Source organism: Talpa occidentalis, unplaced genomic scaffold, assembly GCF_014898055.3.
Source record: "Talpa occidentalis isolate TD23 unplaced genomic scaffold, MPIMG_talOcc4v2.1 talOcc4.10, whole genome shotgun sequence".
Lineage (NCBI taxonomy): Eukaryota > Metazoa > Chordata > Mammalia > Eulipotyphla > Talpidae > Talpa > Talpa occidentalis.
The window spans coordinates 92368953-92394681 of NW_023600993.1; the positions used below are offsets into that span (position 1 = coordinate 92368953).

The 25729-nt window shown below is 41.1% G+C and overlaps 1 long non-coding RNA gene across 1 annotated transcript in view; it reads right to left on the reverse strand.

Moving 5' to 3' along the window:
• The window catches only part of LOC129146137 (uncharacterized), a 92064-nt gene that overhangs the window by 49904 nt on the left and 16431 nt on the right, over positions 1 to 25729 (reverse strand). Inside the window, exons 3-4 of the long non-coding RNA XR_008552651.1 lie at positions 1658 to 1815; positions 788 to 966 (exon numbers count right to left, since the gene is read on the reverse strand). This is a non-coding gene — a long non-coding RNA (uncharacterized LOC129146137). The remainder of the gene's footprint in view (positions 1 to 787; positions 967 to 1657; positions 1816 to 25729) is intronic.

The window sequence follows — 25729 nt, forward strand, 5'->3', positions numbered from 1 at the left end:
GTACAGTCTATGGGTTTGGAAAAATGTATAATGACACATGCCCATCTTTAAAATATCATGCAGAGTATTTTCACTGCCCAAAATCCCTCTGTGCTCTATCTATTTCATCTCTCTTCCTCTACCAGACCCTAGATTTTTATTTTAAGTTTTCAAAACATATCTGAGTCAGAGCCTAGATGATACACAGCACACCAAAGCTCATTCATGGAGGACACATGACAGCTGGCGATGCTAGTAGGAATACCATCATGACATTAGCGATGAACAGAAAGGGACTTCAAGTTGCCATCACCAGTCATAGCCTTTGGTGGAATTTGTGGCCTATTTGTGACTTTGGATGTAATAATTATCCTAATTTAATTATAAAATTATATTTTAAAAAATTCATCCAAAGTCAACACTAAACTACCCGGACACTGACAAAGCAACACCAATTAATTGGTCATGCAACACTCAATCTTCGGATTGAAGGAACCCACACTTCTCACAAGATGAGGTTCACTCTCACAATTAAAACTAGATCATTAAAACTGTACCCTGTTGGTAGTGACACATTTTGCGGCTGAAATCCTCCTTAAAACAAAACTTGCTGTCTTTAGAATCATGACAATGTGCTGAAAACACCCACACCCACCCTCCCTTGACGCCCTATCCTTGCCTGCTTGCACTTCAGCAAATCAACACCCAGGTTTTTGGATAAATTTAGTAAACTGCCAACTCTGGCGACCACCCATCATCAGGTGAGCTCACACAGAGATTTTCTTGCCCCAAATAACATACGTCTTACCTAAGGACTGTTTTGCAGAAGACTCAGCTTCTTGAGGGAGCTGCTGCCCACAGGCCCTTGGTGGGTGTGTGATCACTGGGTCGGGAGGACTGCCAAGTGGAAAGTGCCAAACCACATTCCGGTTCTAACACTGCTGTGTGACCTTGGAAGCATGACTCAGTCTTTCTTGCTTTATTCATCTGTGAAATGGAATACTTACATCATGAGACTGTTAGGGAGTTTCAATGAAGGCAAGTGAAGTTCTTACTGATTGATTTAGTAAATGTTAATTATCATTTGCTGATAGCATTAATTTAACTGGGGAATTGAAGTGAGCATAAGATGGTCAAGGTCAAGGTCAGGGAGAATGCATAGACATTTTCAATACACGAGATCCCATTACTTGAGTTTTACAAACCCAACTGACTCACTCTTGTGGTACTACTTAGTAAGAAATTATGGCTAATGGTGATTGATACTATTAATTAATTTTAAACATCACACACACAAAACAGAATACTAGTTACACTATGAAAGGTCATACAAAGTTGGAAGTTAATGTGTTCACATGTTCATTCACATCCTCTCCATAACGTGATGAACTCATCCTGCTGACTTTACAAACTATACACTTCTTCATCCACATCTATGTCTCTCTCTCTGTCTTTGTCTCTCTGGCTAGGATAGATGGAAATGTGTTGTAAGTATAAAATGTATACCATATTTCCAAGAATTCATATGGAAAAAGTAACATCAAATGTGTCATTGATAATTTTTATTTTGATTTCATATTGACATGTTTTTCATATATATATGAGTTAAATGAATATTGTGAAAATTAATTTTTCCCATCACTTTTACTTTTTTATATGTGGCTGTTCTACCACTTACCATTTCAGTCAAGTTGCATTGCGTTGCTGTCATTTACATACACATAATTCCATTTAAAATTTTATATGTGACTTATAATTTCATTGGACAGGCTGCTCTCCAGTTTTTGTCAATGGGCAGATAAGGATAATTTCCTATTTATTATATGTCAACAGCACCTTTAGAAAAATAAATACAGTTTATAATAATTATTTATTTAACTATACCTTCTAAAATATCGCTTGCCCAAAAATCTTTTCTCACATCACCCCAAGGAAAATCTAAGCTGTTTCTGTTGCATACTCACAAGTTATGATTTAGTGGATTCAAATTGAAAGCAAGCTTACTACATAGAGCACATAAGATAAAAGGAAATGATTGAGATTCATGGGTAAGTTCAAGTTTTTTTCAGAAAACGAGTGATCAACATGATACTCTGGTCTCTAAATAGACAAAGTGGGAAATTGGGGACTAAAGTACCTAAGTGGCTTTAACACATCCCTGAGAGAGGCTCAGACTTGGAACTCTCACCCTGTTGCCAGGCTGGCATCTATAAGTGCACAGAGTATTATGGTTTCCCCATCATAGATGCTTCCCTTTCCCCAGGAGATGTTTCACTAGTGGAGCTCTCTCCATGCAGCTGCAGGAGCACAGAGACTGGGTCGAGGTGCTGGTCACCTTGGGACAGGCCTGACTAAGTTGCCTACCTCTTTTCTCTGCATTTCCCAGTCCATTGAGAAGCCTCTGTCAGCAGATACTTTCTTCCCCCCACCTGTGGCATCCTGAGCTTATTCTGCAGGTTCTCTTGATGCCACACTCTCTGCACAAGAAGCAGTGACCAAGAAGCCTGGCTATGCAGTATTTGGGAAGGAAAGCACCTGGCTCAATGAGATCCACAGCCTGCTGCCAAGTGCTAAATTGCAGCACTGTGTGCCAAGACTGAGGATACCTGTTACAGTAAGACCTCTTAACAAGAAAAGGCATGCCAGAGACACAGCTCATTGTCAGAAACTATTATTAGCGGGGCTAGAGAGGAGCATTCCCAGGCACCAAAACAGGGTGTCATGGTACAGCTTTATCTATAAATGCTCAGGGAGTAATATGGAATGTTTGAGAAAGCACAAATATGATGGCCCTAGGAAATCAGAGGAAGAGACTGGGAAAGGGTAGAACTAGTATGTTTCCTGGTGAAGCAGTAAAGTGTGTCTTGAGTGGGTAAGAACAGTGAGGAGGGAAGGTGGAGACAGCAGGCAGTGAAGTCAACTATGACATTGACAATGGTACTGACAGCAACAACTGGTTTATAAAGTTCTCACTTATAAAGTTTATAAAGTATCCATATGTGCCTGGTGTGTACTGACTCCTTTATTCTTCAGAGACACCCTATTGTCATTCTCTTCATCTAATGGACAAGGAAGTTGTGGCTTTGGCTGGTTGAGTAAGTCACACAGTATCACACAGCCAGTGTAGGTAGACCCTAGATGCAAACACAAGCCTCTCTGATTCCAAAGTCTCTGAAATTTCCACTATGCTAGAGGCCAAATCAAAAACACATTTTGTTTGCTTATTCCTCCCAAGGTGGTGGAGAATTGTGTATTATCCATGCAATTATTAAAAATCACATTTGGCTGATCTATGACTCACAGAAAGATGAGTTTCACTTTGTAACTCTAGATCAGTGGTTCTCAAGACAATCTTGCCCCTCAGTAGATGTCTGGCAATGTCTAGAGACCTTTTTCATTGCCACGACTGGATTCTGGGTGCTACTGGCATCAAAAAAGGGTAGGTCATGGAGTTGGTAAACATCCTACAATGCGTAGGCCAACTCCCACTGCAGAGAGAATTAGCCAGTTCCAAATGCTGATGAGATGGGGGTTGATAAACTAGATTATAGAGAAAAGACATAGACATCTATGGAATGACCTGTCTTCTATAAAAGCCACTTTATAGCTCAACATATTTTTATTAATTTTAATTCAACATATTTTTATTAGGTGCACCTAACTGGCTAGCACCATGCTGGGTTCTGCAGACATACATTATTAAAACACCAAATGATTTGATTCAATATTTGATTCAAGAATATAGTTGAAACCCATAAGGTACATGTTTAAATGGTGTATAAGAGAAGACCTTTTTAAGAGGTGATAGACTCTCAAAATAGACACATAAATTTTTGAGACTGCAACTCACCTTTAAGTTAGCTTTCAAGTGCTTTTAGAAAGATAAGGAGAAAAATTAAACAATGTGTACATATTAGTTACCAAATTCTTATTTGAAGTTAAATTCATACTTATTCCTTATCTTGTCACTGTAATGTTATGTTTTTTCAATCAAGTGAATTTACTAAAAAGTAAAGAACTTTCCTATAACATTGAGGAATTTGTTTTAAATGTATCTGCTAAGAATATTGACTCGTAACCTTAAGACTTATTGTTGGTTATTGAAAAATATATTTGTTGGTGTCTCTGTCGCAGAGAATTACAATTGTTCACTTACAATTAAAACACTGTTTGTTGTAAGGATTGAAGCTTGTTTATCTATTTTGAATTTATTAACCCATTCACTAAGACTTCATTTAGTTTGTGATGAACAGTGGTGTTAAACTGGCAACATTTTTCAAAGGATTCCTTCTTGCATTGATTTGCACAAGCAAAGATTCAATTGTACCTTAAAGAGATAAATGTTGTTAAGACATAGCGCAATCTTCTAGAGCGCTATGTTCAGTGGTTAGAAGAAATCAGACATGGTTCCTAAGGTAGGGAGCCAATGGACAAGGGAGACAAAAACCAAAGAAGCAATCAGGAAGAACTAAAGTGACAACTGCCATAGCTGCAATGACTTGAGAGGTCCAGAGAACAGGGTACATGGCCCCATCTAGGGGGTCCAGGAAAGCTTCTCTGAGGAAGTGGTACATGAGCTAAAAATTTGCCAAAATGGGCAGTAGTTACTCATACTCTAAGCAGAGGGAAGAGCTTATGTAAGGGCCTGAAGTTGAGAAAGGGTTGGGTGGGTTCTGTGCCCAAAGCTAAGAAGTATAGATGAGGGTGCTGACTTGGGAGTAAGAGGGGCAGATGGCGGCTGCACATTACGTGTACAAGCACACCATGTTACTGAATTTATGCTTTTATCTTATGATCCATGCAGAGTAACTAAAATGTCAAAATGAAGAGGGTGAAGTGAGACATGTTCATTTTGGGAAGCTCTCTCTGGCCACTGGGTGGTGAATGGATTAGCACAGGAGCAGGGGGAAGGTAAGGAGACCATCTGGGAGATAAACATATAAAATGGTTTAGAGATGCTGATGACTGGGAATAGGATGATGGCGATCTAAATGAAGAAGAGTAGGTGAATCCAAGCAAGGTTTGGGAGGTAAAATCCACGGGACCTTATATCTGATGAATGGGGCATGATGAGGGCAGATGAGGGAGACAGAGGTGTGGCGGCCTTACTCCTGGGTTTGGGGGTTATGTGTCACTCTGGGGACAGCAGAAGCTATGGCGGATAACTCAGTAGACATTTCACAATGCACCTGCAGTGTCTCCTATGAACAGGAAAGGGGAGTGGACCAATCTCCCTATAATGATACGCATTACTGCCAGGTGTTTGATATGGCCTTTAATCTAGAGGAAAACAGCCATCAGATCTGAAACAGGAGTGGAAGTCTGGATCGTCTGAATATTTAACTCAAGGAGTTGAAGTCCTGCCAAGTCATAATCACAAAGCAAACCTTTTGCTCCCATTTCCTTCTGTGCCAATAATGACATTTGAAACAGGAAGGCGACATCTATTGCAAAGCAAGATCCCCCTCCATGAGCACACTGGTCAGTCCTTGCCAGGTGGTCTGCTTCAGCCGTTCATTTGCACAGGAACAGCTTCTGGGCTGGCTCTGAGATGAATCTATGGCCAAGATCAGCCATTTAAAGCTCACTTGCATTTATGGTTTCTGTACATGACACGTCACAGGGCCAAGGTGGAGGGAATAGGCACAGAAACTGTCACCTGAAAGGAAGGAGCTGGGCTGGTCGCCAAAGGCCGAAAAGAAGGAGCAGGAGGACCGGAGGAGAGTTGAGAAGCGCAATCCTGTTTGATGGAGGCAAGGTCTCGGTCTGAGTCCAACAAAGTACTACCCCTCCAGGCACCACGGCAAGGGAGTGTGACCTCAGTTCAAATCCCAGCTTGGTAAGTTGTCTGCTTTAAGGAAAGTCCCTCATTACTTCCCTTGAAAACATGGGAATCATAAAGCCTATCTGGGATGGCTTTAAGGGCAAAGCGATTTCGTCCTACGTGCTGGGAAGCCCTTCTCTTGTTCTGTTTGGGAAACACATAGATTTAAGAAGCAAAAGGGGAGCTTCCCTCCAGATCCTTTCTAATCCCCTCCACTCTCCTGGACTAAAATTACATGGGCCCCTCAACAACATGGTCTTGGGTTCAATGTGTTAGCTGATTTATTAAGTTTCTCCACTGAGCGAAAGCAAAGCAGCTGAGGTAGATGTTTAAATGGACCCTCCTGCGGCACACACACTCATCTTTCTGAATCAGCCGAGTGAGGTAATGTGGTGTTAGTCACATGCACACTGAGTAGTTAGGGGATTTTAAACTACATCACTCCAATTGTTATTATTTCATGTGTTAAAATTAGGTTTTTGCCTGAAATTGCTTAGTGACAATACTCCTGGACTTTCTTCCAAAAGCCATAAAGATGGCCTTTCAAATTTAGAAAATGCTGAAATTGTTGGAAAGTTTTATTAAGCTGTTTAGAATTTAAGACAGCAGCTTACAGAGAAGCAGTTAAGAAATAAACAACATCTCAGGATATTTTCCAGTTCCTTCATGAAGCAATAACTCAACATCTTGTCACATTGGAAAAGGAGACAGATCAAGTGTCTAAACATCCTAAGTGTCTTTAAGGAAAACACTTCTCCCTCCAGAACAGTGAATCGAGCATTAAACCACATGGTTGATGGTGAGTTATAGCATCTTAGACTTGGGACATATTTTACAAGTCATCTCAGTCTATATCCCCAGTCAATGAAAATTTCCTTTATTTATTTATTTATTTACTTATTTATTTATTTAGATTTATTTTTATTTATGCATACAAGAGCTGGAGTGCAGGCCAGAGGTGCGGGGTGAGGGTGAGAAGATTCACCAGAGACAGAGTGGGGAGCAGAATAGGGTAGATCTACTGATACACACTGCTGAGGGGAGCAGCTGGCTAAACAGGAGAGGTCTGCTGCACCGTGTGGGTCACCTCCCTGGCCAGGAACTGAACTCACGCTGCTGTGGCTACAGATAGCTTCACAGTGCTGACTTAACCCCTTGTGCCACCAGGCAGGTCCCTCCTTTATTTTACAAAGAAGCAGTAAAGTTTCCCCTGTATGTCTTTAATGGCTAATTATATCCATTGCCAGCAAACCCTTGTCTTTTAGTCTGTGTTTCATTTCCAGCCCTTATTTCTACCTGCATCTGTTCCGTGCAGAGAAAACCACTCTCTCATCTGAGAATATCTGCCCTTCTCTCTGACATGATCAGGTTCTCTCTGCTTCCAAATCTGATCCTTTTGGTAACATCCTCTATAGAAATTTTTCCTTACTGTCTGGGAAACCATACATCTAGCTGTACTGAGTGAACTTGCAACAACATACCTCCCTTTCCTAATCCTCCAATGTGTTCTTCAATCTGAGCACATGGCTTTTGGAGTTTCAGGTGTACAATCAGTGTTGGTCATTGACTTCACAGTCGTGGAAGATGCCGGAGAGATAGCTAAAGCATCCTCACTTTACAGATGAAATAACCAAAGTTCAGAGAGGAGATACCATATATCTAAGAACATGTAGGTACATGGTGGCATAAGTGAGTCCCAAAGCAGACCTCTTCTCAGTCTAACTTTCCTTCAATTATGACAACATGTCAACAAGTCTGCAATTCACTCCTTTTTGTAGAAGAGCATGACCCCTGGTTTGTAACAGGCACTCAGTGAATTTGCACTGAGTGAATGAATGGATACAGAGTGAGTAAGCAAGACTGTTTCCTTAGGAATTTTGTTTTAAGCAAAACATTCATGCATGTCAAATGGCAGCACTCATGATCACCAGCCCTTGGCCATGGATGAATGTTTGTGGAAGTTCTCAGTGATGGAAAGAGGTTCTTATCCTGGAACTGACTAGTGCCAGGTCAGTGCGAAACAGAAAGCATCTGATTTTGTTTTGATTCTAAATCTAAATCTTGCCAAGGTCATGTAGATTGTGAGTTCAGCCAGTTTACTAACTCAGGCAAACCCAATGATTCTGGAGAAAATAAATCAGTATTTTTAGGTTGATCATAAGAAGACAGGTCCTAAATTATCCTGCACTCAGTGACTCCAGCTTGTCAGGCTTCCTATTCCTGCCAAGGTACCATCATTTTGGAAGTCCTCTTTGTCAGCTCCCAAAACACCTCTCCTCCTTTGGCTTCTGGATAGCCATTACTCACTTGGTGTCAGGGCAACTGATCTCCCTTAACTCAGGGCAAGCTCTTGGAAACACTTTCCTTTATTGACACAGACAGCTGTTTCAATACCTAACAGGTATCTACCTCTCTTCCTAGGGAACAGCAGGCATATTTCTGGGTATGTGAGAACAAAGTTAAGTGAGGATTTGCCCATGGAAATATGCCTCCACGATGGACCTCCAAACAATTAACAAAGGAGAACTCAAAAAAACTTTGACTATCTGTTTCCAGAAGGTTGTTTGGTACTTGTCTATTTTTTAAACTTTCTATGTTTATTATTTTTTAGTTTGTTTTGGAATAATTTTAGACTAACAGAAAAGTTTCAAAAGACTCTATAAAAATTTCTATATAATCTCATCTAGATTTTCTACAAGTATTAGACATAGTGCTTTATTATTCTATCTACATACATACATATTACCCTGAAATGTTCCAATGAAGGTTGCACAAGTGATTTCCCTTCACCTCTAAAGTATTCTGTGTGTATTCCCTAAAATCAAAGCTATCTCCTGATAGGGTTCAACTATCAAAATTAGGAAATTATCATTGATCCAATATAATCATTTAATCTGCAGATCTTCTTCAGAGTTCAATAGATACCCCATCACATCCAGTGACTGATCCAGGATCTAATCTGGAATCACACCATTGCATTTAATTGCTGCATCCCTCAATCAGTCATACCCCTTTGTTCTCCTTTAATTTGGAACAGTTCCTTTGCTTTTCTTCATATTTCAATGCTTGGTACACTGGAGTAGTAGAGATTAGAATGTTCCTAATTTGGGTTTGTCTGAGTTTTCCACACAATTAGCTTCAGGCTATGGAATTTTGTCAGGGAAACCACAGATGTGATGTTGTGTCCTTCTCTGTGCATGATATCATGAGACACATGATGTCCATTTGTCCCATTTTTTGGTTTGTTTAATTGCTTCATTAAAGTGGTGTCTGCAAGCCTTCTGCACTGTAAAGTTACTATTATTTTTTGTAATTAATTAGTATCACATGGAGAGATACTTTGTGACTATATAAATATCTTGTTTCTCATCGTACTTTCACCCACTAATTTTAGCATCCATTAATAACTCTTGCTTGAAGCAATTATTACTGTGGTGGTTGCCAAGAGGTGATTTTCTAATTCCATCCTTCTTTTTACATTTATTTGTTGGAATTCTGGCATCTTTTCCATACATATCCTCGTTGCCTGGTTCAATCTGGTCCAAAGAAGGCTTCATTTCGTGTGAGTTGTTTTAGTTACTTACTTGGTGTTATCACTAAAACATTTGAAGCAAGAACATAGTTTTAAAGAAGAAAACCTGCCAACATAACAGGATGTGTTGTTCAATAAACTGTAAATGGATTGCAATTTAAGTGGGTCTTAAAAAATTAGCATACATAAAGGCATTTTGTAAAAGTTGTCAGAATAAATAAACTGTTCCAAGACCCCTTTCAGAAGCTGAGTAGAAGCTTCAGGGTGAAGTCTTACATCCTCTCCTCTCTCAAATGAGAGGGTGTTGACACTCACAGTATCAGAGGACTGAGTCACACCAGGCACCATCTTTTGCTTGTGGGTAAGTAAGTTACTTAGGTGAAATGTGGCACTGAGATGCCACAGTTGAGGACAAATAAGCAATCCGCATAGACAGGTCTTTCTTATCTCTGTTTTTTTAACTTCCTAGTTTTTTTTTTTTTTTTTTTCTGGGGGGGGGGTTGTTTCTCTCTGATCCATATAAATTGGAGTTCATTTATATGCTGCTGCTATTATCCTTTAACTGGATGTCACCTTCAGACAAACATGTAGGGTTACAAGAAGGGATAAATAGAACCATCCTATAAATGATACAGCTGACTCCTTGGGGTCCTACAAGCACCTTCTTCTCTGGACTCCCTCTTTTTTCTCAAGTTTCTTGGGCAGTGTTTCATTGTCCTAAACTTGACCCTAGATGCTGACCAGTTTCTCCCATGACTCAGCCAAAGCACTGCCCAAACCTTTACCTTCACCCCTCTGGGGTTTTGCATCTGGGCAAGTAACTCTTATTCCTGGCCAGCCTATGATCTTTCTTCCTGGAATCTTCCACTGCCACATCTGTCAGTTTGAGGTCTCTGACCCCAGCTGGCTTCTCTTCTGGGCTACTGGCTCTCTCCCAAGGACAGCCAGAACTCCTGAGTTAACAATCTAGTGTCACATTGCTTCCCTGTCTATCCTGACTTTATAGAGGAAAAAATTCATTTCCCTTTTAGTTCTCTAAAAGAAGTTAGCACTTCTCAAAAAGAATTTCCACTGAGAAACAAGAACAAAACAGACCAAAAGGTTAAACAAGTAAATAGTTTAAAGAGATCCCAGGTTTTATACCAAATAAAAATTTCAGCACAGGTAATATTAAGTAGCCACAGTTAGAAAACAGGGACCCACAATACCTCTGAGTACACCATCCATCAATTTTATGTTTTAGTGAAAGCCCTTGATGTGGGATTTCTTTTAGAATTATTGAGATTTTCCTGGTTCCTAACTTATGGGAAAGGGACCAAATTATATTTCCACAGTCTCACAGGATACCCAATTCAATGAGGTCCAAGGAGAGCCCATGGTGGTCACACAATCTTTGGCAAGTTCCCAAATTTCCCATATTTAAGTAACAGGACTATAGCTTCCAAACTAGAGGACTAGAAAATAAAGCAATATGCACAAAGATAACTTCCACTTGGCATTAGAAATTTATACTTGTCACTCAACTCAGGTCAATATGAGGTTTGGTAAACAACCTAGTGCCAGTATGTCCCTCTCAACATGGTTGTAAGTACTCAGTACAATTTGCAACTTATTGTACATCAAATACCAAGACCTTCCACATCATGAAAGAGTTGAGAGAAGACAAGTAAAGCTACAGAGTCAGGTTAACATGCATATCACCTTCCATGGGGGCCATTAATTATTGATTTCCATATTCAACGTGTATTTTCTCTTACTTCCAAAAAATATTGGACTCACCAATTTGAGTAACACTGAGTAACTTGGGAAATTGTTCATTTGTAAAATGGGAACATGATTTGTTATATGATGCTATGACGATTACTTGAAAAAGAAAGAGCCTCCATGGAACCAGCATGGTCATTTGAAGGATGTGTTGTTATTTAGTCCTTGTTATTCTGTCCTTCCACCTTGTGGTAGGCAGGATTCTAATATTGGACACCATATTTCCATACTCTAAAATCTGGATCCTATGATATATCACTCCCATGATTATGTCAGCGGATGGTACAGCTACCTTTAAAATAGCGAGTGGGCCCTGTCTGACAGCCAGCCAAGAGATAGAGACCTCAGTCCTACAACCACAAAGAAATGGATTCTTCCACCTCAGGAGATCAACATACTGTTACTTTTCAACAGACATGTGGGGTTACAGGAGGGGATATATGAACCATCCTGTAGATGATGCAGCTGACTCCTCGGGGTCCTAACACCAAGGAACTTCTTCTCTGCCCTCCCTCTTGTTTCTCAAGTTTCTTGGGCAGTGTTTAATTGTCCTAAACTTGACCATAGATGCTGACCAGTTTCTACCATGAATCAGCCAAGAACTGCCCAGATAGGACAGAAGCCCAGTACAGTCAAAACCTTGACTCAGATGCTCAGCAGAGTAACCAACTGAGCTCACCTGGATTCCAAACTTAGAGAACTGTGAAATAAAGTGTGCTTTGTCTTAAGTCATTAAAGCTTGTGGCCATTTATTATGCAGCAATAGAAAACTAACACATTCTTATTTTCCTTCTTCTTGCATTCATAAACATTTATTTTTGAACATAGTCTATGATAGGGTCTCCTTCAGAAACTGTAAAACCCAGGCACTTAATTCACTAACCATCACAAAGAAGTATGTTTTAATATCCTGTTTTCACATGAATGAGCACAGGATTATAGAATTTTGGAAACTTGGTGGTCTCTAACCCAATTCTTCTACTGTACTGCCTCATCTTCATTTTCCCCTCTTCCACATAGGATTTGGACTTTGCCCATATGGAGTGGAGCAGAAAAACCTGGTGGCAGGGAAGAAGTAAGGAACATTGCTTCTGTGGTTGCCATGGAGATAGCACAAAGTGGAAGGCAACATCATGAGTTGGGAGCAGTCCTTGGAGACATCTAAAAAACTTTTGATTATTGTCCAGCTTTTCTGATCTTCCTCTCAATGCTTCAGAACTGTGTTTGGCACAGTCGTTCGGAAGTTCTGGTTCTGCTTCAGAGTGCTGAGGAGGGATTGTGATAACAATGATAACAACAGATATTTAATAAATATTTATTCTGTTCCAGGCATTCATCCATCTTTAAATTTATCCTTTGCCTCATTCAGGGAACTGTGGGGCCAGGTCATGTTGGAACTTGAGTACCTGAAAACTGTACCCTGGCTTTGAAATGGAAGCAACCACATTGAGCATATTTTCCAAATCTATTCCATTGCTATTTCATTTTCAATTGGGAGAATGTCATGTTGACAATTTCTCTTCACCAAGGGACAGTATTAGACAATTTTTAATTAACTGAAGCTGAATTTAACTAATCGTAATTTCTATTTTGGCATAAATAAAATACCTACAATGAAAATAATGTCAGTTTTAATACACTTAAATTTCAATTTTTTCAATGTCCTCTCAACTAATGCTTTGCAAAATAAAATTAACCACCAATAAAATACATTAAGATGTGTGGATAAGAAGAGACATTTTTCCTTTTACCTCAAGCTCAATATGGATCAACAGGGCACTCGTCTTAAAAATAATCTTTACATTTTGTTCAGCATGGGCCCTTTGCATTAACTTTAATTTAAAAAATATATTAAATAATTATTTATCTTAATTTTTAAGTTTCTTGGATAGTCTTAAATTTTACATCTGAGGTGAGTGCTTCACTTGTCTCATCTAGACCCTTGCTCAGGGCACACATCCAGCTTCTAGAGAAGTCTCTGGTCTCTACAGTACATTGAGGAGAATGCTGACATTTGCTGCATTATACTTGAGACATGCAGTGGTAGATTTTGACATTTCATGTCTCAATGTGCCTAATTTTCTGGTAATTTAACCCAACATAGACTATATTAGAAAAACCCAGGACTTTGCAAAGTTTTGTTTTAAAGAAAAAAATTCTTGCAAAGAACACCGTTGTACTAGTGTAGTAGGAGCTACAACTTTAGTCTGAGATGTAACCATGCTGATATTTAAGGATGTCCACAAGACTGCTGGGTCCCATTTACAGGCAGAATCAGAGTGCTTCCTGGGAAAATAAGAAGGCAAGTGTGCAATTTTCCACAATGAGCAAGTGCTAGTTACTTGATCAACAGTGTTTTTATTGTTTTGATAAGCACAGAAAAAAGAAGCAATGCAAATATGTCCTAGGTCAAAGAGATGTTTACTGTAACTAGATGCTACTAGGCATCTTTATTCCCCTATTTTCCCATTTGTAATCTTATTTAAAAAAAACATGATGGGAGATCTTACAGCATAAGTGAGGTATTCGTTCCAAGTGAGGATCAATGGATGTCCCTAATCCATTTGTACGAACAAAGCTTTTGGAAGAGCTCAAACAAACAGACAAATGATGTGAGAGAGTGAGGAAGGATACTGAAACATCACAGGATGCATTGCAGTGTCAGTTCCCCAGGCAGAGGAGATACTGTGAAAACATAGCAATCAGTGTCATGTTCAGATTCCAAATGGCAATTCAGTTTCAGGAACACAATATGAGATGCCACATTGAATTAATATCTTAATTCAAATGCAATGGGTTGGTTTTGTTTCTGTTCAAATTGTGAATGTGTTTTGTATTATAGCCGCATATGAGCCATGAGGATAAACAGTTAACATAAAGCTTGAAACATTGTATACATTGAAGTTACATTATGTTAGAAATTATATCAACACTGAACATACATGCATTTTTTTCCCTCCATAAAGTTCCATTCTGTGTCCAAGTTTGGAAAGCTAAGTCACTAAGAAGTGTCTTGGCAGTACAGAGAAGATTTTGAAGGAGAGAGAAGGCAGTGCTAAACCCAAAGGGGCTAATAGCTCGTGGCACACCATCTCATATCTATGATGGAAGAGAGATTCGGGAGCTCTGAGCCTCCAGACGCCCTTCAGCTCCAGCTGCAGTCTGCTTAATGATGAAGTGGGTCTGAGCCGCTCCGTAGTTTGTTCGCACAGTGTTAGAGCAAAGTTAGAACAGCTCCTGCTTTCTCCTCTCACCAAACAGCCTAATGAGATTGTTAGCAGCGTCGTGAGAACCTGTTATCATGGTTACATCTTAGCAAGAAGGTGCCTACGTGCGGAGGGCATGCCCACGTGTGGATGAGGTGTGGAATTTTCACCACTGTGGCACTTCCTACTTTCAGGAGCTGTGAATTTGGCTGGGCAGTGTCTGGGCTTTCAGCCAGCCGCTAAGCTGTCCAGGTAGATGACAAACTAATTAGGGGAATTGCAAACCAATTAGCACTTGGGCTGGATTGGCTGATGCATCTTAGAGACTTCTTCATTGAGTGTTTTTGCTGTAAGAATCAGCCCCGTGTCCTCTTCCCCCACCATCTAGATGGGCTAGCCAATCTGTCCTGACAGGGGGGAACTTCAGCCCTGGGAACATTATTAATTTTTCCAGGGACATTTCTATTCTAATATGTTGGCCTTCCTTTAGAAGATGGCAGTTCTTGCCTGAGAGATGATCATTATGCTCAGGAGCAGACAGACTAGGTCAGCCCCCATTCCCAATGAGAAGAGAAGCCAAAAGCAAATCATCTTCCCTGGGGGACTGGAAGGCAAATAGCTCACAGGGCAAAACATTGATCGACAGGGTTTATTGTTCACCACTGGCACAGATTCCCAAATTGGGTTTATTTTTCTTTCTTCTGAAATATTCTTGCCTTCACCTGTGGATCCCAGGCGCATACCTAGTCTTCTCTCCTCCCTGGTAACCTCTGCCTCTTGCCCCCATTGGTGCTGGTCCCCCACACCAATCCTGCCATGTTGAATTCTGTTGGCATTGTGGCTGAGGAGACAGGGATGACTGAGGACCAGATAGGAGGAAGAGGGCTCCCTGGAGGGGCATCTTTTGTTTGATTTCTATTTTTAGATGTTATTTATGCATTTGAGGACACTTTTTGCTCCTGAATGATAAGAGCAAGGAGACTGTGTCCTAAAGACCCTGCAATTCTCTGCTCCATTGAAATGTATGATACCTGTGATCACCTCAAAGGGCCTGAATTCTAGATGTTTCTCTCTGGCATGTCAGACATTCCATCGCAATCAGAGTCTGACCTCTCCAAATATAATCAAAGGTGAACTTAAAAGACTTTCTCATGGTAATTCTCACACACAAATGTATCCGCGAAACTCAGCTGTTCTCATCTTGGCAAGGGGACATGTCTAGGCAAGCCTGGAGCTTCTGTGGCTGGGATCAGGAATTTAGATTGGGAACACAGGAGCCCCTTGGGATAGAATTTACTCTAGTCAATCAATTTACCATGGAGCCATGCATTGGGAAAGTTCTAAAGGGAGCTACATGTCATCCAGAAAGCACATTGGATTTGATCAGTATTAACGGTCATGAAGATGGGAGGTAGAGATGGTGACATTGTAATCTCTACTTAAGAACAAGAGAAAGTCAACATATAAAATATTGAATAATGTGTCAGATGGCATCGTAGTTATTTTTTAAAAACAGTGGTTTGTATCATTATAGAGATTACAATTCAGTATCTGTATATCCTTTGCACAGAGAATTATATTTCAATCTCTGCATATATTACATTATATTCACCAGCAAAAGTCTAGCATCCTTCCTCGACCACACATCTGAATCTTTTTATCCTATTTACCCAGTGCCCCTTCTCTTTTCCTTCTGGTAACCACCATTTTGTTTTTATAGTCTAAGAACTGTAAGTTTTGTTTGTCTTTGTTTTGCCTTGTTTGCTCAATTAATTACTTTATGTCTTTATCTTCCACATATGAGTGAAATCATATGGTGTTTATCTTTCTCTGTCTGACTTATTTCACTTAGCATAATCCCTTCCAGTTCCATCCATGTTGTCACTCATGGAAAGATTTCAATTTTTTTTTTTATAACTGAGCAATATTCAAATGTGTCTATATACACCATATCTTCCTTGTCCAGTGATCTTAGGATGTCTCCATATCTTTGGCTAATATAAAAAATTCTGCAATGAACATAGGGGTGTATCTATCCCTTCAAATTAGTGTTCTCATAGACTTGGGATAAATAGCCACAAGTGGACTAGCTGGATCACATAGCATGTCTACTCAGTTTTTTAAAAATCTTCATACTGCTTTACATAATGACTGTACCATTTTATATTCCCATCAACAGTGCACAAAGGTTTCCTTTTCTCTGCATCCTCACCAACACTTGTTTCTTGTCTTTCTGATAATAATCATTCTAACCGTGTGTGTGGGGGGGATATTGCATGATTTTGATTTGCGTTGATTGAATGATAAGTGATGATCAACATCTTTTCATGTGCCTTGGCCATCTATCTGTCTTCTTTGGAGAATTGTCTATTTACATTCTCAAAGCATTTTTTATTTGGGATTTTGCTCTTTTTGTTTTGATGTTGCTGTTCAGTTGTGTGAGCTCTTTATATATTTTGGATATTAATCCCCTGTTGGATGGATGGTTTGTAAATATCTTCTCCCATTCAGAAACTCATCATTTTGATGTTATTTTTCACTGTGCCGATTTTGAGTTTGATGAAGTCCCATTTGCTTATTTTTGTGTTTATTTCCCTTGCTATTGGAATTGGACCCCCAAAGACATGTGTAAAAGCTAATGTCAAGGAGCTTATCATCACCAGTGATCACTTCTGTAGTTCTTACTCGTCACCCTTCCCTGCACTCACACACATGCCTTGCCTCAACATAGATGTAGTACATTTTGCTGACCCTTGACTTTGGAGTTGATGGCATGAGCTGCTTTGACCAATGGCATGTGGGTGGAAGTGACAGTGGGCTGATTCAGAGCAGGACTTGAGCGGCCTCATCTGTTTCTACTTACGACGTCTCTGCCACCACTGTGAGTTAGCATGCCAGCCCCTGGTTCTGGCAGGAGGTAGAGAGAAAGAGCCAAGCCACTCCAGTCAAGTTTTTCTAGCCAACGCCAACCTGGATCAGCTAAACTGCCATCACCCTGAAACTTGTGAGTCTTAGCATGGTTTGTTATACGATAGCACGCAACAATGCAGTTCACAAACAAAAACTGAAACAAAAAATGGAAGTGGATTCTAACTGCAGAAGTGTCATTTTTTTTCAGTCTAACCCCAAAGGACTTATGCCTGAGTCCCAGGGCAAGGGGATGGCAAACAAACACAGCCAATAAAATGGAAAAAGGTGTTTCATTAATAAAGCATCATAAAGACTCAAGACCTGCTAATGCTAGGCAAAGCAGGTTTTAGCCCATGTTGCAGAATGTAATCCTTATGGGGTTGGGTGTAAGGGTGTGGTGGTTTCCAAATATGTCTGCAAATTCTTGACACTCTAACCACCAAAAGGTAGAGCCTAATTCCCTTTTCCTTGATGATATGCCAGTCTTAGGAATTGGAAGTGACTTGCTCCTTTTTTCTAATAAATGTTATGTGCTGTAATGACACTGTGTGGCTTACAGGGTTAGGTCATAAAGGGGTAACAGCTCTTTTGCTCTTTCCCTCTATTTCTCTCTCCCTTTTTTATGCAAGCACTCCTGCCCTCAGAATCCAGATGCCATGATGCCAACCAGCAGCAAGGAAAGCCACATCAAGGTGTTCCAGCCCCAGTGCCTGCTCAGTGTCCATGTAATGGTCAGCGGTAATATCCGAAATGGGCATGAAGGAGTTTCCAGATATTCCAGTGCCCTGTCTTTGATGGTGAGTGCTACAAAGATTATGTATTCATGGAGCCTGGCCTAAACTGCAATATGGTGATTCCTTAAGTAACAAGGTTCATGGGGTAATTTTTATGCATCCAAAGAGAACCAGAACAAGGGCATTTTCTTTTTGAGTGATTGTATTGGAATGGGAAGAGACACAGTTGCCTGGACTAACGTGTTTCTTGGCTAGACAGAAAAGAAGTCATTCTAAGGGCTCAAGGTGGCTAGTGGTGGCCCCAGAAGCATTAGCAAGAGCAGATGTTGAACCCATACTTTCCCTGTGACTTGAAGGCACCAGGGGCTACCGCAGCAAGAACAGAAGTGGATGCTAAGAACATCAAGTATGCTATGGAGTAACAGAGAGGTCCCTATTCGCAAGAGTCCAGAGCCACCCCGTGGGGACCTCCCAAAGTACCTGAGGAATCCCATTAACAGGGCTGGCCCTTGCATGCTGCCGACCACGGCAGAACTGGAGAGCTGTGTGTGTGACCCGCTTTTCCACCCAACACTGCTGTGGCCTGAAATGCCGAGCTTGCACTTTTGGTGCCTAAGTCTAGTCTCCCAAAGCCCTCACATCCATCATCCATTTCATTGCTCACATTAACACCTGTGAGGTAGGTATTATTATCCCCAGGTCTTAGAGCCTATAAATGGCAACCCTATCAGGAAATCAAGTCCTGGTTTGTTTCCTGTGCCCCAATTGCCCTGGTAAATTAAATGCTATTTTTAATGTAAGTCCACAGAGAACTTCTTAAATTAACCCAAGTGAATTCTATCCCGTACCTTAAACCCCTACTGATTTATCCGTTCTATGAATTCAGAGTTCCACAAAATAAAATCCTACTAATCCTGTCTCTACAAATGTAGAGTTCTGTTAGGAGGCAGACAGGAGGTCTCTCCTTCATCACATACACATATGTGATTTGTTTTGATCACATACACATATCTGCCAGAGGTTTTGTGTTAAGGCCGCTCTATGAAATGATCTCCAAGGCAGGCCCTTTTAAATAAAGACCTCGGCCATATAGGCCTGAGGTTTGACTGTTGGCCAAGCTCAGTCTGCAGGTGTGGCTTCCATACCTTCCTGGGGAGCAGGCCTGCCCACAAGTGCCAGTGGTCCTTCCAGCCCCTTGTCTCTTGTGTACTGTGTGCTAGGTATGGGGTTGAGGACTCTGCTCCTCATTGTCTGTCCTGCCTTAGAATCCTGCTTCAGAGGCAGACAGGCCTCATGGTTGATTCAGATTCTCCCTCTGCTCTTCAGAAGTTCTCATGTAACAGTGAGAACTTCAGTAACAGTGACCACAGACCTGGGACCCAATTTCTGCCAGGCAGCATGGGCCAAACACAGTAGGGCTATAGCTGACCTCGGTTTTCTGCCTCCCCATTCTTAGAGACCAGGAGAATCCCCCAGTTTGTCTACAGCTGGTATGGTCAGAGTGTCAGCAAGGTGGGGTATCTACGAGGATGAAACTGACCTGATGGCTGGCAAAGAGCACCCCCATATGTACCCTTAAGCCTGTACCCCTAAGATGAAGTATAGTCATTTGAAACTGATGATACCCAGTGCTGCGGACAGTGGAGAAGAACAGGTCCTAACTAAACTACCTAGAGTGTGAATTGAAGGACACTCCGGCAATCTCTACCACCTAAACTTTGCTCCAGCCATTAGATTTCCAGGAATTTATCTAAATCTGGGTTTCAAAAAACATGTCAAGTGGCTTATTGGAGCTGTCTTAAAAAGTATTAGCAGCAACTTAAAATACCCATCAGGGACAACTAGTTGAATATGCTTTATGAATACATAGGAAAGTGCTTAGGCTTGGAAGCAAATGAGATAAACTTTTACACATTTCGTGGGCCACATTTTCAAGTAAAAACAAAAGAACAAACTCATGAAAACACCTATGAGTTAATTCAGAAGAGTATATAAAATGAAACACAACTTGGCCACAGCTGGGGCTCTCTGGGGGTCAGAGAAGGCTCAGACAGGGTCCCCCGCCATACCGGTCAGACTTGCAGAGAAAATTTGGGGAAAGAAAAAACAAACAACTACAGCAGTCACATCTGGCATTTTGGTATGGGGAGAAACTTTGCTTTCATGACCTCCTTTTTGCCACTTGAAGTTTCTGCTTTAGTTAACTTGTTCCATAATTTTTAACATGTATGTGTGTTAATGTTTTAAATTAAAATAAACCATAAGCTAAAAAGATATTTATACAAAAAAAATTGATTCGAGATTGTCACTATGCAAAGTCTGCAAGCACAGTTTTGTTTCCAACACTGGATCCCAGGCAGGGAAAGGCAGGCCTTTAGTTTGGAAAGCAAACAACGTCCCTGCCCAGTGAACACTGCCTTAGGGAACTAAATGAGACTGATTTGAAGATTTGAGGCCTAGGGGATTTGGACACGAAATTGTCCTTTGCATCTTAAAGTGTACGTTGCCCTTGGGTTGACTGTTCAAAGCTTCGTCAGTTCACTTTCTTGTTACATTCTAGGGTGAAACTCTACAATGCTATTTCGAGAACATTCTGGCCACTTTGCACCAGTTGGTGAAAGTCAGTTTAAACTGGCATCAATAGTCCTGTTTCAGAGGTTTCCTCCTTTCTCAAAAAATGCTGTTTTGTTGACTTTTTTTTTTTTTTTTGCAACTCTTACTGGAATTCCAAAATTTTCCTAGGAGAAAATTTAGGTAGAATTGAGGGAAGGGAGCCGCTGTCAGGCTCCACTTTCCCAATTCCACTGCCCACCTTCTTCCAGCCCCCACCAGGCTCATCCTTGTCTCACTAGGAAGAGCTCAACTTTTTGTGTATCTTGGGATTCAGGATAAAACTTTATTTGAAAGTTTATTTTATTGGAATTCTGCTACTAAAATGCATTTGGAAAATAACCTTTTATTGCAGTTTGTGCACAGCAGTATTTAAAAATAAATAGAAAATAAATTTAATGATTAATGTGGGGGCTAAAAATTAAGAGTTTTCCTGATGTAATATAATTGAGATCAAGGTGGCAATTGCTGAGTAGGCAAAGAGATGAGTAATTTGAGTCCATAGGGGGATTTGGGCACAACATGTTCTTTGCATCTTAAAGTGTATGGTTGAGTCTGTAACCTTAATGCTGGGTTTGGACCCTGGTCTGCAAGTCTCTAGCTGTGAGTCATTTGGCATCAACTGTTGTGCGCTTGTCACCAAATATGCAACACAGAAATTGTCACAGTGGCAGTGTGAGTTCATAGTTTTGTTGTGTAACTAAATCAAATACCTAAAAGGCTTAGATCTGGCTATTAGCTATTAGCTGTTGTCATTACCTTTAATCAGATGTTCCTCATTGGGCTTAACACTACACTCAAATGGGAATGTGCACAAAATATTGGAAACATTTCAATATGAAAATTATTTGCAGTTTAATATTATGCCTTGGCTTTCAGGGAATTGAATCACTTATGATATGGAAATCAATCATTCAACTTCTAAATATTTAAACTCTATACCGATTTTCAGGAACAACTAAACAAGACAGCTGTCTTTCTACCCAAGTAGCTTAGTAATTTTTAGCCATAATTTACATATGATAAAGTCTACAAATCAACTATACAGACTGATGAACTTTTCATATGTAGTCACCTGGGTGACCATCATTCAAATCTCAACAGGAAATGCAGAGAAGGCGCCCACCTACTCCTTCACACACAATATCCTTCATATAGGGAACCCCCTACCTATAGCCCTATAAAAACTTTTTAAATGTGATCAATACAAACTCATTGAAACTACTGACCTAAGGAAAAGTTTTTCAGAAAATGTTGTCCACAGTGAACAAACATAGGCAGAAATAACAGGATAGAAACCTACCTCCTTTTTATTACATTTAAATCTTGGATCATTCTTGCACCTGCAGTGTGTTTGATCTTGGACTGTTTAGTTACATGAACCATTTATTTCTTTAATTAACCAGTTTGAGTTGAGATTTCTCTTAATTGTAACCACATGGATACTAAAGTATATGAAGCTATTTGACGGCTAAAATGACAACAAGACATAAAGGCACCCCAGGCATATCAAGAACAAAGACTAAAATAGAGATACAAGATATGATATGATAAATGGTTGCAAGGAATCAAGGCAACCATCCCCAAACCATGGAAACTAACATATCGAGAAAGTTTGCAGACACCAAATTACTGTTTGCAAAGCAATTTCCCATGTATTTTATTAGCTTCTGGGGTAGATTAAATGTTTGTTATCTCCCTCCCCCAAATTCATATGTTGAAACCTAACCCCTAACATGATGGTTTTGGTAGGCGGAACCTTTGGAAGCAATTAGGTCATGAGGGTGGATCCATTGTGAATGGGATTAGTGGCATTATAAGAGGCTGAGAAATTTTCCTTCCTCTTTCTGCCAGCATGTGAGGGACACAGCAAAGAAGCACCATCTACAAACCAGAAAGGAGGCTTCTGCCAGACATAAAGTCTGCTGACACTTTGATCTTGGACTTTTCAGTCTCAGAACTGTGATAAATCATTGAGTGTTGTTTAAAAGCCACCCAGTTTACAGTTTTTGGGATTTTGTTATAGCAACCCAATTAATCTAAGATAGTTGCTTTAAAATATGTAAAGTTCACTGCTCAGTTCATGGCACAGAGAGCCCCAATAAACAATAATTTCCATGATCTCACTTTTATCCAATTCCCTCAGTCATAACAACCAACAGTTCCTTGTAGGATAATAAAATAACCACTAGAAGCATAAGCTAGTGTCTTTAACTCTAGATGACAGGACTCATAGTAAAAGTTTAAAAAGGCATCAGACAGAAAATATAGAAAGTTGAGTCATTCCCATCTGAACGCAAACATGAAATACCAAGTGATTCTCTTTGGAGAGATGAGACTAGTCACAGTCCTGGGAGATGGAGCATAGGGAAGAGGAAACATATCCACATTTGCCATGTTCCCAACCTGAGAGATAGTGGTGCAAAGTCAGACATTGTACTGGCCTTTGGGCCTTAGATTATGGCAGTGAAGCCAAACAATAAAGCTAAATATAGCAAATTAGCTTGTAATAAAAATGTGTGCTTAGGGCGCATGCCTAGAGGTCACGGGAGGCCTCGCAGAGTGGAAGATCTGTCAGTTAAGATGTTCTGTGTGCCAGCCAGGCAGATGGATGGAGGGACCAGACATGTGGGCCAGTAGGTATAAAGGAAGAAAGAGAAGTGCACAATCTCTTCGACATCCCAGGAGGGCAGACACGGCAGTTTACAATTTGCTAGAGCAGGGTTACAGTTAAAGGCTTGTAAAGGATTAAAAGTGTGGGCCCCCAAGGACAAGGGTGTGGCCAGGACTGACTGATGCCTTTAAACCCAGGCCAGCAGTGACCACAGAGAGGACTGAGGCCATTGACACTCACTTGACCTAGTCCTGGCAGATGCTGACATTCCATCGCTGTGTGGTTCCCACAGTGCTAGGCTTGCCAGCAGGAGTGAGCATCACTAGTGTCCAGACTCTGGGAGGGAGGAAAGGAAGGCATGTGTGCAGGGATAGAGTGGAAGAAAGGAAAGTAGGAGGACAGGAGGGGAGGTCACACCGCAGGCCAGGAACCAGGGTGGCATCCAGTTAAACATGGACATTTAAACCAATGATCCTGCTCTGGTTCCTAAAGAGGGAAGTGTGTGACATTGGGGTAAGAGGCATTGAGTCAGGGGGCATTTCTGTTCTTGGGGAGGTCTCACTTGCCTCCTCTAAGAGGCATAGACTGTTTAGGAGGCAGCGACTCAGCCTGGGCATGACCCTGATCTCCAGAGAAATAAATATTTTTGCAAGAAGCTATTTTGATCCAGGTGACTGAAAACAGAGCCTCTATACTGAGTGGTCAACCAGGAATTTTAGGAGTCACAGTGGGTGGGATACTTCTAAACTCCATGGAGTACTGAGACAGCTGGCATGGGATGGGTCAACTGTATTGACTTGGTTAAACACATCCCCAACCAAGACCACATCTTCCATCCACTTGAGGTCCCCTCCAGGGCTGGTAGATGCTTCTCCTTTACACAGAGACACTTAAACACACACACACACACACACACACAGAGTCTCTCTCTCCTCCCTAGAGCATGTCTTTCCTTGTTACCAAGAGAACCCCCTGATCTTTTCCCCCACAGTGGAGACCTGTTGTCCCTGACCTAACAACACATAAGCTCCAGTTTAGCCTTTCTAGGGAATCACTCTGGATTTCTTCACCACACAATGACAGATGAGAACAGCTCAGTAATTTGAAGATCTGGAAGAAGAACACATGGTCTAAGATGTTCCCAGGGCTGGTCTGGAATTACTGAGCATTGCTCATTTCAGCATGCAAAGGACTGTGCTGCCCTGCGCTGGTCTGCAGCTCTAGAGAAGGCATCAGATTCAGTCAGATCATCTTATGTTACACATCTTTGTCTAGAACAGGCTCACAGAGGAGTTTTTGACATGTGCGGTGTTGCGGCAACACCTGAAAGACCCCTCAGTGTGGGTTTTTACCGGGAAACTGTCTTGGCAGTCTGGATACTAGATGTCTGTCAGTGTGGCTCATGCCTTTGCTCTCCATTGCACACAGATGACGTTCTCCTCTGGGCAGCCCTCTTCCTTCGTCAGGCTGCATGATTGCATGCCCCTCCAACTTTGGTTGGTGTATGGCTCATGGTGACAACACTGGCTCTAGCTTTAGGGGACCTCATTGATCCGGAGTCGATCCCAATCTCACGGCATATTGTAGGAGGTTAGCTCAAATCCCCATGAGTGAAGCTGATGGCTCCACCTGAGTCAGGTGTCAGGTCCCTGCCCATGAGTTTTGCAGGTAGGTCCTAGAAGCAGAGTCACCCCTTGCAACCATCACTAGTCCTTTAGGATGGACTGAGAGAAGCATTTCCCAATGAAGGGCAAAGGATCTGGCAGTGCTTCAAATGTGTCCAGCACAGATGGTTTTCTAGAAAACCTGCTTTACGATGAAGATCACACATTGTCTTCAGTTTCATGAACTAACCGGGGTGTGAAACTTTCCTTCCTGCATGAGAAGGGATGTGGAACAAGATCCCCAGCACAACAAAAGCTTGTTGGCAGCAAGGTACTTAGGATTCATGGCTCCAGCCCCATATTTCTACAAAAGCAATTCCATACTCTCAAAAGCAATTATACATCATATTATATCATCAGAATAAAATAAATATAAATCCCAGGATTAATAGGAAGGCATAAACAACCACTGACAGCCTATAAATTGTACTAGGAATACTTTGATAAACTCCCATGTTTCCCTACTTCCCTTAACCTCGTGGCAATAGCTGCTGAGATTCAGCACACAACAGGGACATATACGGTGAGTGTCTTGGTGGCAGCATGGAATAAAGAGAGTGGGAAATAAAGAAAAAGATCAGGGCAAATGGGTGGCAGAATAGTGTTTTAAGGGGGGGAAAGGCCAGAAGAGCTGATCTAGGAGCCTTGGAAACACCTTTCTCTCCTATAACTTCTTTCTCTCCTATAACTTCTTTATTGGAGCATCATACAGAGTCTCTATGACTTTGCTCTTCGTGTTCCCGCCCCCCAGCCTATAGCACAAAAGAGGCAATTCTGAATGAGTTGTTACTTATTCAACAAACACTCACTGAGCATCCACAGGCTAAGGGGAGGAGAGTGGCTCTGGATCCCACGCTCCGATCCCACGCAGCCTAGGGAGCAGTGCAGGGCA